The following is a 17,068-nucleotide window of genomic DNA, read 5'->3' as shown; positions in this document are numbered from 1 at the left end:
ATTGGAACAGTCGATAGCTAACTCGACCAGATGTGGTCTTCAGTTCAGCAGGCATTGCTGTGGGGTTGTCTTGGACTTGCCTATCACAAACTGCATTGGTCTCCAATTTACAAGAATGATGCGGCTTAGATTTTTCACGCACACCTTGTGGGGCAGTCTGGTAGTTGCCTTCCTGAACCAATTTGTCAGCAAAACGAACGCTTCTGTGGCTTATCGAACTGAATGCGCCTCGCTGGGTTCGCGTTTGAAGCAGCAGGTTGGGCACGGATGCGCTGCTGGCTGACCATTTAACGCAGATGCGCTCGATTGCGGCAGGCTATGGTACCATTAGGTGTGGAAACCTCATAAGACCGTGGTTCCTTCCGAACTTCTGTGACCTCTCCCAGGGTCCAGGTATTGTCAGCTTGGTTGAGGATCTAAACCTTCCGTCCAGTGAACAGCAGTGGGAGTATTGGTCCTGCTTGTTTGTCGGGTTGTTGGTTCATGTTGTGTGTTCTGTCCTGCAGACATAGGAAGGTTTTTGAGGATAGCTCTTATGTGTTGTTACTGGGCAATGTAGAATGAATTGGACAGCCAAACATGATTTCAGCTGGTGCTGGCAAACCAGTGTCAATGGGTGTGGCTCTCAGGTTTAGAAGGGCACGGTAATGTCTTGGCCTATTTTACGGCATTTTGTCTTCACTGACTTGATGATGCGGACTGTACGTTCCATTAGACCGGTGCTGACATTGTGTGCTTGACAGACCAGTCCTGGTAGGCTTTCCCTTTGAACTGTGGGCCATTGTCTGACACGATCTCTGCTGATGCTCCCAGTAGTTCAAAGATTGAAGCAGTGTGCTGGGCAATGGTTGCACTAGTTGTGCTAGGCAGGTGGGACATGATCGGGAATTTGGAGTAGTAATCAATGATAACAAGGTGGTGCTCTCCATCCAGCTCAAATAGGTCCGTCTCAAGTTCAGTCCATGGGATTGCCCAGACTTCATGCAGGTCAAGTGGTTCTTTGTGTTGCTTGGTTTGGCTTTCTTAGCAAGCTGGGCATCCCTTGACTAGTTTAGGTATGTCCTCATTGATTTTTGGCCAATACACCGAGTTCCACGCTAGGCGTCTTGTCTTTTTATGCCTGGTGTCCAAAGTGCAGTTACTGAGGATATTCTCTGACATGAGTACTTGTCTACCTTTGAAGACGACACCGTTGGACACCCCGAGTTCATCTCGGTATGGCCAAATTGACCACAGTTGGGCAGGAAGTTCCCTGATTGAGTCTGGTCTTCCTGTGTAGATAATTTGTTCCAAACAGGGTCTCATGCAGTTTCATGCTTAAGTGCTTCATGTTTGCCACAACCAAAGGCCAAGGGCTATGCTGTCTTGCTTCATGGGGTTGGGCAAGCAATCTTTTCTATGCAAAATATAACCTGGTATTTCAAGTTCCTTGTTTGTAATGGAATCATTTAATCATGTTTCAACGAATCCAATAATATGTGCCTGTGTTTCTTCAGCCATTAATCGTAATTCTCCTGATTTAGGGCAGATAGAACGTACATTTAAACACATCATTTTAATCCCTTTCATCACTTTTAAATGTCCAAGGCCCATGCAGATCTGAGTTCCAGTGTTCAGAGTCAAGTTCATGGCTGACTGTTCTTTGATGATAGGAACTGGTGTCAGGGTCTATGGGGTGCATGGCAAATTATCTTTTGGATCGATTCCACTGCGGTCCGAAGTATATACAGGTATCCTAAACCGAGATGTCAATCGTCTTCCTCCTCTATGGCTACGTCGTCGCTTATTGATCTCTATGGCTTTTAATCTGTCAAAATCAGATTTATTCAAGAACTTGCCTTACTTCTTGAGTCCAATATGTTCAACTCGTGTATATGTTACACGGGACTGGCCTGGTTGTAGATGACTTGCAAAACCGTCACTCCTAGTTTCCGAACCAAGATATGTCAATTCCAGGAGTTTACAGGATCGATCAGCTTCAGAGTATACTTGCGGAAGTTGAGGACCAGGGTTAGCGTGTACATCGTTATATACAGTTATGTCTATTGGTGGATCGTGCCCAGGGATAAGAAAACATATATATCCACGGTTTAACGACTTTCCTGTAGGGATCCTGGTGTAGTGAAATCTGCATTGGCTCAATCGTCTCAATAGAGAGTAGCTATTAGACAAGCCCTTGAAAATGTGATAACAAAAGTTGAAGAACCCTGATGAAGGCTGGTAGCTCCTGAAGCAATCACCAAGAGTAAAAATAAAACAAATACTTCTGTAGCACAAACATATGATGCAGTTCTGTAGGTCGCCATGTTGGTTTCACTGTATTTGACGGCAGTGATCTCAAAAGTAGGGCAAAACTCAAGATTTCCAAGGCACAAACTCTTGAAGGTCCCATCAAAACATCAGAAATCCAGAAGAAAGAAATATACAGCAAAGACGAGCACGAAAAACAACAAAAACACGAAAAAACAACAATGGGACTGGGTATAAAATCTTAATAACAGAAATAAAAAACATAACAGGCAATAATAAACAGCGCCCCCTCATTATCTATTCAAGTACGTTGGTGCCTATAGAACGCGTAGTTCGTGCAATAACACAGAACATAATACAAAAGTGTCCACGTAAAACCGTGATGCTCTATAAGCCCAACTCATAGGCTGAAATCACAGGCTCCACGTAGATATCGCATGTTCCAGCAAGTTTCCACGCTCCTCTCTGGCAGTAAGCCCATGTCCATTTTCACATTATAAATGACTGTTCACTGAGCACACTAGATTCCATACTAGATTCCAGTAAAGTGTCAAACACAGAACCAGAACTAACATGGTTGCTTCATTTCGGGGACTGGGGCATTTTGTGTTTTATTTCATTGTTGTTTTGGGTCGTGCATCTTACTATTTCTCACCAATGGACAAGGTTTCATTAAGAAAATTATTTTATTGATCTTATAATGATGTGGATTTGACCTTAATATTACAGTTCCATGCCCACAACTTTTCTAACTTGTTAATTTTACATTTTGAACCATTTCATCACAGTATGTTTCACTCCCATTAGATGCCTGGAAATTAACGACTTCGACTGTGGGTGGCGGTTAGATCGGACCATCGTGAACCAAATGGAATTGTCCTTTGTAACTTGCCAATCCTCTGTTAAGTCTTCTTGCTTTGAAGACTTTGTACAAAGTTGATAAACGATCACATTGACACTCTTTGTATGTGTTCTAGAAGGCTTAAACCGAATAAAACACCAGAGAATCGTGACAAGAAATGCTACATAAATATGAAATTTAGCCTCAAAGTGGTTGCTAAGATGATAAATTATTTCCATTTTCAATCGACATCTGGGTCTTTTTTCCACTAAATTTCTCAAGTTTAGACGTTTCCCAGAACAGTGAGACACTGCATACGACAGGCCAGAATCTCACCTACACAATACAAGTTTTTGTTCAACTTTCATGGAATATATTTGATATTTCTGCACAGCGTGATCTACCCATGTTTTACATGCAGGAAACTGATCAAGCCACATACCGTGCACGGCACAATGCAGCCTGTTACACGTCGAGCCAGTGTACAAATTCATGTGGTTCATGAACATGGAGGGTTTCGAGTGTGCTGAATCTGAATATGACTATTGCCAAGCTGTAAACGTTCACAAATTTATGTAATATTTATGCATTAATCATATTTAAGAGCAAATAACTGTGGTACACAACCTGTCAATAACAAAGTTTTAATTTTTCCCCGACAAGGCAAAGTTTTACCTATAAGTAGAACATGCACTTGGTTTAAACTTCTAACAAGGGACCTCACAAGACAGTAATAAGGTGGATTGAGTTTAACACCCTCCCCCATTTTACCCTTATTAAAAAGGCTTTGAAGGGTAATGTGCTCATTCTCATCTCATTTAGTACTAAGTAATCAATAACCTTAAGCCAATTATGACTTTCCCTGTATGAAAGGGATAGAATGTTTGTGGTCCATTAAAGAGGATGGGGGAGGGGGGCGAGTGTGGGAGTGAGGAGACTTGATTGTTGATGACTTTATTCACCAGAAATGACTTCTCACACTACCTAATGAAATGAGAGGTAAATTTTGAAAATAATTTGTTAAGTGGGAGAATTGAAGTGAAGGCTATTTTTTTCGCAAGCTCTCGGACAAGCACTGAGCATACAGTGCTTATTAATATACCTTGGGTAAGGGCAAATCCGTTATATATAATTAATATCTCCCCAATGCAAAAAATACATCTTGAAAATAAAGGCCATCCCTTGGGCTTTGTTAATTCGCAGCATATGTACCTGTGATGAATGATGATAGCCTTCCAATGTAAACAGAGGAGAACATGAAGGAAATCCAAACTAAAATAAAGGCTATGTTTTTGAGTATTCAATTAGACTTGGTCAAGGCTGCATGTTATTGCCATCACAAGTATCATGACTGTCTATCAGTGTTGCAGTACTCATACTCAGTACTCGTACTCGACTATTACTCGAGTACCGTTTTTAGAGTACTTGTACTTGTACTCGGTCATCCAAATACTCATACTTGAAGTACAGTTCTTGTACTCGGGCTACAAAATACTCTGAACTCGACATCCAAAACTTGTACTCGAGCATCGAAGTACTCAAACTCGATTAACGGTACTCAATAAAAAAATCCTTTAAGTTAACTTACGACAGTCTTTAAAATAAGGTACAAAAATATCGACCCCAATGACCCGATATTCGATACGGTTCTGACAAAAAGAAGGCCGAACGTGGGACCATTAACATATACATGTACGACCCATTGGCTGTTCTGTGCGCATACTTAACCAATCATGTGCGCAAATTATATTGTGGTACTCCAGAATGGTCCAACAATTTACTTGGGCATTGGTAGTCTGGTTCCTGGACCCGAAAATTCTAACAACAAATCCAGCATACAGAAAATCACAGGTATATGAATAATTGAGTCTGGAAAAGAAACTTCGCCACGCCATGGACGTTGTGTCAACTGCTGCAACGCACGCATAGTGACCGCGACATTGCTAGCCAGATCACTTGTTCTTGTAGCCATGCCATCTGTATTCGGTGTTTCTTTTACACAGTGGCGGGTCTTAGAGTCTCTAAATTAAGATAAAACTACTTTTGAATTAGAAGTACTTGTACTCGTACTCAGAATTAGAAGTACTTGTACTCGTACTCGTACTCAAAAGTGCAAGTACTTGTGCTCGGAAACCAGTACTTGTACTCGGCTGGCAAAGTGCTCGACCTATCTTTGTACTCAGCAGTCAAAGTACTCGGCAGTACTTGGTACTCGAAAAAAAGTACTCGACTATAACACTGCTGTCTATATGTATATATTGCAAATACACTTTCTATGAGTTTCCTCTATTGAACGTTTCTGTTGCAAGAACCAACTGTGCATGTGAAAAAGTGTTTACTTCAGGTTAAAAATGCAATTGTAAATAATATTTTAATCCATTCTTTGAACATATTTTTGACACATTTGTTACTGATGAGTACAGTGCCTGTCTATAAACATACTCTTACCACTGTATACAAACTGTTGGTAAAGAAGAGTGTATTTTCAACAGAAAATTATTTTTAAGAAGACTCTTATGTTCTTCAAGTCAGGATCATTATGCAGATATGCATACCTAAATAATATACACTTAATGCATTTTAAAAAGTGCCAAATCAATGTCCAAGTATTACCTGTCAACTCATTACCCCCCCCAGTAGTGTTGTGAAGTTTATCAACAGAATAGCCCAGAAACGGGAAAAGATGAAATAAAATGAGTTTGCCCAACAGCCCGGCTTCATAAAGCTGTAAAGCACAAAAATCTGATTGGAATAATACACCCCAAAAGGTCTCTCTATTTACAAAAAATACAAACACTTGTAAAAATTTCTGAGAGCACCTTAAAAAAAAACCCAGAAAATATACAAGTTATAGATCATGGTGCAGATCAAGTGGCCTTTCCATACTAATAAATATTAGTTCTTGACTGTAAACAGGGATACTTTAATTTACTCACAGAAACAAATACATGGCCGCAAACAAATACATGATGCTGAACTCCGGCAACTGAAGCATGATTGCCCCTTTCTGCATTTTTGATACTCATGGCCGGATAACAGTCAGTGACAAAGTGGACGGACTCGGAAAAGTTGGCATGCACTGTGACAGCTGTCTTCAAGATATAGAGAGCCAGGTCACCAAATGTCATGTTCAACAAAATCTGGACGTTTATCTCTTGTATGAAGGCCATTCCATCAATTATCCAGATGCTATTTTGAGGTATGCTGTCAGCCAAGGGAGGTGGATCAATAGCAGATTCTATATATCGCATCAAGTTGGCTTTGTTGGTTTCTTCAGCCCACCATTCTCATTAGCAAGTGCAAATGGAACTGAATTCAGACTGTACTCCAGCATCTCCAGGATGTCAACTTTCCTGAACTTTGATGTCATGAGAAGTCTTGCAAAAAGACTATGGTCTTGCTTTAGAACAACCTCCTTTCCTCCTCTCATGGCTATTTTCGTCTTTTTCAACATTTGAGAAAACATTGAAAGCTTCTGATGCTTGATGGCAGTATGAAACCCAAAACTTCCTTCCTGGAGATGTTCTCAGAAATACTCCTCCACTGCTGACTGTCCATGCATATGAACTTGAAGGAGATGATCAAGGACTTTTGGGGATGTTACTACACCAGATGTGAGATGCACAAGATCTTGAGTGACAAATGGGTTGATCATGCTCTCAATGGTATCACACACTGCCTGAACATCATTGTTGTCCTTGTTCATGTGAGACTTGCTCAAATCCTTGACCTTGGCCCCCTGCACAGATTTGCCTGCCATCACCTCACACTGTTTTGGTATGGCAGCTCGAAAATGATGACAGAGAATCCACCTGTGAATGTAAGCTCTTCTGGTCGTGAAGCCAATAACACCCCCTCCGGTTTTTGAGTCTTTCAGTGTTCACAGTCCTTGAGTGTTCACAGCCTGCTCAATCACTTGGTCAGCAGGGATACTTGGACAGTCATGATTGCTTTGTTGCTGCACAGCAAATTCACCGTAAAGTAAAGCAGCAGAGACGTCTGGATGGGTTGTGGGAAGTTGCTGCATTTCCAACAAGTACGCAGGGAGGCATCTCAAGTAGTTAGCGTGATCATATGCAAAGAACCAGGGAATAATGGACCTAACGGCAGATAGATGGGGGAGGCCAGTTTCCTTCTGTCACACAAATGAGTTTGCACCATATCTATATACAATGACCAAAATACAAAGGTTGGTCTTGCAGACTGAGACTCAATGAATGACTGATACTTCTCCACAAGCACTTGGTATTGTCTGCCTCCTATCGCACGATGCTCAGAGTCGGGAAATGATGTTTGCATTCTCTGAATGACACCTGAAGCTTCTTTTTGATGTGGAAGAATCACTGCCATCACTGGTATCGTCATTACTACTTGCTACTGCTGCCATGAGCTACAGCATATTCAGCTATGCTTGTCACCTGTAACTCATTTGTGCGCAAAGTGTCACTCTCATTCTTGTTTCAGGGCTGAATAAAATTCAGCTGAGGGACTGTTCCCTTCACTTTTCTTTTTAGGCTGCAAGTCTTGTATGAAGACGCATCCATATTATGAATATCATTCACTGCCTTAATAAACAGTTTGTTTAATATTGTAAGCCTCAAAATTTCTTGATTTCTTATTATTCTTGGCTCAATGACATACAAAATGTTTTGTATGACAGTGCATAATTGAAGTCCCTATTATCTGTCGTTGCCTTTGTTACATTTACACACTGTGTAAATTCTTTGTAGCAGCTCTTGTGATACTGCACCTCAATGGGGACCATGTCCCTCCCCTTCACCTGAGTGAGAATGTGCTGATGATGTTGCTTCTCTGCTGCTGCAAGGAAGGTTTGAGCATGTATTTGTTCACATTTCAAAAGAGGAACCTTCTGTCACGATCCAGTTCTCCTGTCCCATGTACACTGGTTCCGCCGACAAATTACACATTCACTTAGCAGCACATGACTCCTCTCCTGGTGAGATTTTGTTGGCGATAAGGTGGACTTCAGAAGCATTTTCTTCTTTGGGGATCGGCCTGGAGTATCCTCATCATACGCAGATTCAGAGTCAGCATCTCCAGCTGAAATAAAATCCACATGACATGCCATGTTGAAAAACCATAGGAAACAGTTGGAGTTCCCAGTGCAGCTGTTAACTTAGAATTTCAAGTATCTATGACAAAAAGAAAATTTTAAACATCTCAACTGATTAAAATGAGGTAAGCCTAGTACATGTACTTCTTCCTGGAAAATGTTATCTTTCATGGAAGGTACAATATTAACTAATTATGGGAAAGCTTTTTCAAAGTTCAAAAAAAAATTGCAGAACATTCTATTGTGGAGAATTTGACACTCTTGTCAGCCATCAAATGTAGGACAACTCATACCCGGAACAACTCATACCAAGGACATGTCATTCTGAAAATAATTCATATCCAGGACAACTTGTAACCAAGAGAAAATTACATTTTATCATAGCTTGTGGCAACATCACATCAGAATTGTAGAATAGCATATCCAATCTGGTTTTTTATTGCTGATAATGCAGCTGTCTGTTTTGTGTGTAATCCGATTTTCTTCAGTTAACCGCGTTGAAATTGTACGGTTTGTACGAAATTTCCTGGGTACCAGATGTCTCAGGTACGAGTTACCCGGGTACGAGTTGTCCCGAGTGTGAAATTTTGGGTACCAGTGGTCTCGATGCTTCAGCCATCTTGTCAACCTAATTGTCTAGTCACGCTTGTCATGACATGTCACACTTTATCATGAAAATTCATAACAGCAACAGCATACTCAACTAATGATACAAACTGAAAGACAAAATTTACCATTATCGACATCTTCTTTAGTTTTTCTGCTATGGGCCCTTCATATCTTATTTACGTTGTAAAACCTCTGGTAGCAACGATGGTCGGAGTGCCGAATTATTTGCCACGTCGCTCAAATTCACATGGTGTGTTTGGGCAAACTTTACAATAATTTGGGCCTCAACTGAGTCAGGAATCTGCGTCCACTGGCAACTGTAGCTGATAAACTTACTCAAACTTGAACTTTTAAAAGCTACAAGCATCCCACATTCATCCGTGTAAACATGAATACAACAAAAATTTGGCTGCATTTCCAACAAAACCTCGTCTTCTACGGTTGCCTTCATCTTGGTTAGTGTATTATTTTACAAAGACGGGAAAGAGGATGATCAGCAAGGAATTTCATTGGTTGATACTAGATGATGTAATTCTTGTCATAAAACTGTTGCCAAATTTAATATATTCTTGACAAAGTGTGCAGGTTTTTTGAAAGGCAACATTCCAAATCGGATTTTTTGTAATATTTTGCGTATTATCTGACAAATGCTGTGTGGTCCTAAAGAGGGAATCCCAGTTTGTAACATTTTGAGCGATCATCCTATGGTCTAAGAGGTAAGATAACTTGTTTTAAGAGTGAAAATAATGTGTTTCAGAAAATCATGATTTTTCTAGTCGATCCAAATTTATGGTCTAGAGTTTTTCTTGTTTTTCGTAATGAAAATGATCTGCAAAAAAATAAAACCCCAGCATGCTGCAGGGCACCGCGGGATGCTGCATTGATTGCATGTTTATACAGCATGTTTATGAAGTGCATTCAGCGGTGTCACCATTGTTATGCATGTTTCCCACCAGCACCGCATGACGCTACGTATTGGCGGGTCTCGGGAGGCTGGGGTGCATTGCTGTGCAGCACTGTACGGCGCATTGAGGCGGATCACAGCGCGCCGATAAAAATATTGTGGACGCCTTCCCTAAGCGGACGACCGTCAGGCTAGAGCACACTCGGACACATGCCAAGTCCTGGCTAGAAACTAGAATTTCTCCACACATGAATGATCAAGCAGGAGTTTTGGAAAAATTGGTTTGGAAGATTCCAGTCAAGCCATGTTGTTTAAACAAGCCATGACCGATGTCCTCCTCTGGCGAAGCAGATGATGGCAGGCCGAGCACTTGAATCATGTCTCGCTGTGGAAGCGGCAATCGGACGGTCTGAGGACGCTGATGGAATAAATTTCATTCTCCTCGGAAGACAATGCTGGTTGCCCGATCAGGGACAGGGCAGGGCATCGTTCCAAGTCATGCACAGTCCCATGGGGAGCGGGGGAATGCCTAGCTGGTGATATTTCGGTGTGGAACCCTGCCTGGTGTAATCATGGCTCACAGCTGGAGAAGTCGGAAGGGGCTGGTCTGCCAGAAACGGGTCCGAGTTGGTGGAGGCTGGTGGCGGTCTAACGCAGAGGGGTGAGTCACGGAGGTCAGAACTTCATTGATGGACTGGAAGGCTGATATTGAAGCTGAAGAGGTATGTTTGTGGTGGTCGAGGAATTTGATGAAGATGGGGAGCCCTTGTGCTTGCCTTTACCGGTGGCAAGTGACCTGGCAGCAGAAGTAGCAGATGGGGCCAGGGGAGGCAGAACGCCCAGGGCATGTTCCCAATCGAGTTGAATGCGAACTGCAGTAGAAATGAAGCCTGATGGCCCAGGGATATCCAGTTGAAAGCCCGAGCTACAGTGGCTTGAAGCCCGGGTGGCAAGTGGGCCGGCAGAGAAGGTGGCGCACCAGGTGGGGTGGGCCCCGGCACTCACGGGGAGCCCAACCTGGTGACTTCAGTATCTGGGTTAGAGTGAGTACGCACGGAGGGCCATCGGAGAAGTGGTATTTTAGGCCGATGTCGAGCAGCGGGTGGAACTCTTTGGTGTCGCCGGGGAATGATGGCTGGAACACCAAGTGGATTCCTCTGGGCCATGTAAGGCGAAAGGCGTGGCGTACTTCACGATGATGGTAGGCCGGGCATGGGAGACATCTGGGGTACTCTCTGGGGAGTCCCTGCTGGATCGCCAGGGTAGCAACTGATCAAGGGAACAGGGTCCTTTCCAGATTCTGGGGGTGTCCCTAGTCGAGTCTTCAACAGTCGACTATGGAGCTTCCCCGGCAGCTCTGAACCAGGAGCCTGGCCAGATACTGTCCACGCTGGAACCCCCGGGATGACAACAAGGCCTCTTCCTTGTCCTGGTAGCCGGAGAAGACGGGATAATAACATCCTGACAGCGACCCCCTGAATTCAACCGGCTAAGGCCTATAATCCATTGGTAGAGTAGACACAGCGTAGCTGGAACAAACCTCGTAATGCCAACGGTAAACACCTGCAGGGTGCACATACAAAAAAACTGAAGAAAGAACACAAAAGTATACATGAAAAGAACACTCTTACCAATAAATAGAAAAAAAAATCCAGGTTAAATTTATTTTTAAAGAAGGGAAAGATGAGCAAATTGACACAGAACAGTGTAGCGAAAACGGAAGCTCGATGTTAAAATCGAAGATGCCTCAAAGGACAAGTCCATTATGTTACGGCTGCGCTGCATTGTGGGAGGTCAGGATGCACCCGGGTGATCAAATCTTCTCAGCAAATAAATAATAAGTGCATGGGAAATTTCAATATGAAGTGACTGTTATGAAGCACCGCAGACGTTTAAGTTATCTGTGTTAAATGTTCTTGGCACTGTATAGTGTATGGTGACTCAACTGCTTTCTGCCCAATTTTTCAGCACTTTTACTGAAATAAAACCGGAAATTTGACAGATTGTGCCAAGCATTTATATAATTCTAAACACAACTGGAAAGTTATTTACATAGATTTGTACCTCAGGTTTGTAGGCATAGCCGGGGGGCCCAAAATCAGACAAAGGAGCTAAGCCTTGTAACAAAAGACCATACTCAGAAACAAAAAATGAGCTGCGGGGAATTGCCACCATTTTCAGCTGTTTTGAAATGGTATAGCACTGTTTGCGGCATTCAGTGCCCACAGATTATCAGTGGCGACCAAACTGCTCCAGCACTCCAGAAATGAGTGATACACTAACGCTGCCGCTAATCTGACCACATCTGAAAAGACACCACTGCCATTCAGCAATGCACTGGGCCAATTTCAGGATCAAGGGAAATTACACAACACTGCACAGTCTGGGCTCTATTTACTGGGTGGCAGGCTTGGCCGCAATACTCAGGTGTCATTGGGGATTGCCTCTCAGATTACAGTAGCCACTAGACAGCCATTTCAGTGGGTGTAAATGTCCAGCTATTGTAGTTATGAATTTTTGAAACATTTTGAAAGCACAAAATCTTGAAAATTGCCCAGGAACTCATCGCGCATGTGCAAATTCCACACGAGAGGAAGAGGTTAACATAAAATCTTTCCCATACTTGTGTATCATCGGTTGATCCTGTAATATGGGCTGCCAAGGCTAATTCATTGATCACACTGTATCCATATTGTTACATACTACGTCTAAAAATATTGTACGTGTAACATTCAGATAGAGGTCTTTTACTTACCAGAGCAAGTCAAGTCTTCTGTCACATGTTGTTTGAAAGAAAAAAAAAATCTATTCCTCTCTTGCATACGGACCGTCCATCGGTGTCAGTAAAGAGTACACACAATTGGACTTGACTCGCCACTGCATACTTGCTAGTGTGCTCGCCCCATGTACATGTACATTCTACAAGGTTGAGTATGAGTGAGCTGAGGGCAAAGGTCACATGCATAATCCACAGAGGTGGCGAAACGTTGCAAATTGTTGCACGATATAAACTGCAATATAACTTCGCAGACTTGCATCTTAGCCGTGAATTCTTCTAACCTAAATGTGGCAACAGAATCTATGTGTGGCATTACACAGTTTGTCTACAGAATTTCAAAGTATTGGACTTCAATGTGTGACTTCAATGCAGACAAAAATTTATAGAGAAATAAATATTCAAAAATCAATAAAACTTCAATGGATGATGTCATGATGACATGTTTTCAGAAATAGGATCTGGGGTGACTTTCTACCAATACAGTGACTTTAGTATCAATCTAATATATAAGTAAAAAATGCACTTTTTATGACATCATGATGTCTCAAAATGTTCCAAACATCCACTTGGCCTATCTAAGGTCTTGAAAAAGAGAATTTCAGAGGTACCTTCTTTCGTTCAGAAGAAATGAAAACATCATTGAAAATCACATGACTCCAATTTTCACATATAACACGCCTTTGTATATGTCTGTACCAAGTTTAAAACCCAGTTGGACTGATGGTTTTGCAAATATACATATAGGCCTCCAAAGGATTCAACTTTGCGGCCAATCACCTGACTTATGAAATATGAATTTGGCTGTTGGTGGATTGGTCTCGTTGATAGCACATCTCACGGAGGAGATAATCCACGGAAATGTGGGAATTCAGGCAAGAAGTGGCCTATACCAGGGTGAGTGGTGATACTGCACTACCCATGTGGTCCTGACCGAGAAGCACATCTTTTAACTCTCATACAGGATTTTTATTAGTGTGACAGGATTTTTATTAGTGTTCTTGATGCGGCAATTTCTATGGATAGCCTATACTGTTGTAGAAATTTGTCCTTGATGAGGAACTGGAAGCCTAATGAATGGACAGTGCGGATAACAGCTGGGGGGAATATCGAGTGAGAACTCAAGGCATAGGGCGAGGAGTGCATCATGGAGGTTGCTATGTCGTTTGTCTTCTATGAAGCAAGCTCCTGTGAAAGATTTGACAGTCTCCAGTACAGCAAGAATGCGCTGGTGATTCCTTTTGATTACGTCAGCAGCAAAGGACACACCAACTGCATCTGGTGGATATGAAGAGATCTGGGGGTTTCAGTGAAGTGGAGGTGTTGCGGAGAGCAGCACATTGGTGACGATTTGATTAGATCTTTTCAATGGCCTTGTCCTAGTTAAGTGCATAGAAGTAGCAATGGACAACGCACTTGAGTTGGTGGTATGACAGGTGGTTTAACTAGATGTGAAGGGCACTGAAAAGGCCACACCAAACCTGCCAAGGGACAATGATGCACTTAAGTGTCAGACCAAGAGGTTCACCTTTGTAAACAACCAGGACACCATCTTTGACAAGGGTGGCCACACTGAGACATCACTTCACATCTTTGGCATTAATGACTTTTTGGAAGGTCGAGTCCATTGCAAGAGATAAGCATATGTAAAACGCAGATCTGAACACTCTGCCTGGAAGTCTGACTAGGCTGATTGGCTGGTGAATGGTAGCTTTGCTTTACCAGTGACAATGTCCTGTGTGGAGATATGCTGAATGACCTAGTCCTCTGTACACTTCACAAATGCACAGATCTGACAAGATGAGTCTGTGCAGTCAGGTACATTTTGATTGGCATAGTCTGATGGAATATTTGCCGATTCTGCTAGATTTCAAACTGTGGCTGGGAAATGGCTGACATTTGACAAGAATGATGACACTCAGGGGCTGGCAGAAAACTCTCCAAAGCATAGTTTCTCAAATGTTTGAGAAATGAACACAGGGTTGGCTGTGTGGGAGAATAGAAGTTTTGTGCCTTGACTGGATAATGTATGGATTGATATGCTTGGTGGCAGCGGCAATGGATAGTGTCTCAACTTCACAAGGAAGCCAGGAGGGCTGACGTACGTGAAGGTTTGGCACCAGCAAGAAACCAGCAAGGTGCAATGTACTTTGGTGTGTGAAGTACAGGTTGACTCCAGTACGGTGATTCTTGACAGCTGCGTCTGTGACAATCCATAGCTGGTCATCTGGGTGGGGTAAAGTAATTGTACAAGCCTTAGAAAGGGGAGCCTGAACGTCAGTGAACGCAACTTGGGGGATCTCCCAAGGACTTTTGCCACTGCAGTACAGGTCATCTGCAATCTTAGCCACTACGCCCTCCTTCCAGGACCTCTGACTCCAGGAACACAACACACGAACTCTTCCAAGGCAGTTCCTGACCATGGCATACCCATTGCTCATCTGGTGTAGACTCTGACTCTGTGGAAAGAATTGGCCTCTCCATGGAATTGGGGGATAGAAGATTCAAAGAAAGAGCTGGTAAGGTCAGTGGCAATAATGTGTTTCCACCGTGCAATTTGGCATGGAGTGGAATTGACATAAGACATTAGTGCCGGCTGTGGTTTGCTATAGCGGACAAAATCAGCAAAAGCTGTGACTAATTGAAAGCCATCACTTGGTTTCTTGACAGGATAGGAGGGGTTGAGGTATTTCAAAGTGATTTCTGTGTCTTCTGAAAGACACCTTTTTTGTCAAGTTTGTCAAACTTCTGTTGCAAGTATTGCAATCTGCCATAGAGTACTGTGGGAATCAAACTTTGCATTATTGGGGGCTGGACCGGGCCCATGTTGACAACAGCTTCAAAAGTCAAGTGTAATCGCTGCAGCCACTGAACTCTGGGTCGAAAACCTCATCACACTCCTGGTTGAGGGACCGAAATGCAGCATTTTTCGGCAGGCAGACTGTTGTCAGGATTAAGAGAGATTTGGTGGGAGTGTGGGGGATTCTTGGGGCAGATGCTTTGACAGGCTGCCATGGTCGAAATCATGCTTACATGTTGTGTCAGCATGTTGGGGTGGCACGAACACAGGGCAGACTTGACAAGTGCTCATGGCCTTTCAGCACTTGTGACCTGGTGGTCAGGTTAGGAATGTGAATCTTCCAAATCACACTGTCAGTTATGTCAAGGTGGGGAGGGCAGGTTTGGGCACAACCAGTCATGTTGGTATTCCAGCTATCAGTGTGGGGTTTGAGGGCAAAAGAACTGTCCGGTAATGAAATGTCTTTTGGAAGTTACACTTCAATGAACTCTCTGGGCAAGACAGTGGTAGAAGTAGAGGGGTGCATATGTACACGGCAGACATTGTGAGGCCTTGGTGTGACTTTGGGTGAGCCACAGAGGACTGTAGTTCCGCTGGTGAACGAAATGAAGCATTTGGCAGGTTGAACTGCCAAGTCATTGGTCTCCATGAAGGGCATGCCGCCAAGTGCTAAGACATCTAGGTTCAAAATCAGAAGGGCTTCAAACAGGAACTCAATCCCTTCATGAGAGAGAGTGATTTGCATCTCACCGATTAATATGAGAGGGGATGAATCATCTGCTGGATGAGTAGACTGGGAGTTCTTGATTGGGAGGCTGACACACTTTGCAGCAGCTGTACTTACGATGTTTCCTATGGCTTCAGTATCGATGATGATATGGATGGTTTGATGGCCACAGAAAGTGTCCAAGAATGGGAATAGTCTTGTCTGGACTTGAAAGATGAAGGGGGTGTCTGAGTCATGACTCATGTCACAGTTCTCACCTTCATGTACAATGTAGGGCTTGCCATCTGGTTATGGAGCTCTGAGTAAACCTCTGACTACTGGTGACCTGGCCAACAGGCTTCTGGTAACCCGATTCCCACAGTGGGTATACTGCTGCACAAGCAACCCAGCCTCTATGTCTCCTAGCCACTACTTCTCAACCTACCACTTTAAGATAAGTGAACTACAATCATGGCCAAATCTTGTTGGGCCCCCACCCCTGGGCCCCCTCTCAATGTTGGGACTCAACATCGCAGTCTGCAATCCAGCTCAAGATGCTACCAATGTGTGTCCAACAATTTCAGCCAGGATTGTCTGAGTTTATAAGTGCCTATTATATGTATGTGGGGAGGGCCTGCTAACTTCATATCCTTGGATGTCATTGATAGGACAATAGAATATAAGGACACCAGATATCAACTTTGTTAACTAACAGAAGCATTAGGAACACTAAACTAACAGTGCATAAACATGTTTGTGTGAATTATCTATGCTGCCCAAAGACAAAATTGTAATGATTGCATTTCTTCACTTTCAGCAAACAGGATGCGTAGCATGCCCTCAAATAATATGGCAAGCGCAAGTGATATATACGACACGATAGTGAGCCACAACTCATCATTAAAGAATTAGAGTGCCTCACTTCCTTTCTTTTTGGATTTTGATAGATCATAGTTTCATTTTTTGAGCTGATAACGGAATAACAAAATAAGAGAACTCTAAAAGGATTGCAAGTTGTTTTCATGCCAATATGGGCCTTTCAAATTCTGAAACGTATCAATTTTGGACAGTTATGGGCCGAAATCCCATGTTGTATCATATTTGATAA

General features: G+C 42.9%; 1 protein-coding gene across 1 annotated transcript in view; it reads right to left on the bottom strand.

The window, feature by feature from the left end:
- Positions 1–17,068, bottom strand: part of pam (peptidylglycine alpha-amidating monooxygenase) — a 234,795-nt gene that overhangs the window by 132,873 nt on the left and 84,854 nt on the right. The window lies entirely within an intron of this gene.

This window comes from Acanthaster planci, linkage group LG05 (genome assembly GCF_054643075.1).
Source record: "Acanthaster planci isolate LZ-2023a linkage group LG05, COTS_SCS, whole genome shotgun sequence".
Lineage (NCBI taxonomy): Eukaryota > Metazoa > Echinodermata > Asteroidea > Valvatida > Acanthasteridae > Acanthaster > Acanthaster planci.
The sequence above is the reverse complement of the archived record's forward strand: the minus strand, read 5'-3'. Positions and strand labels throughout refer to the sequence as shown.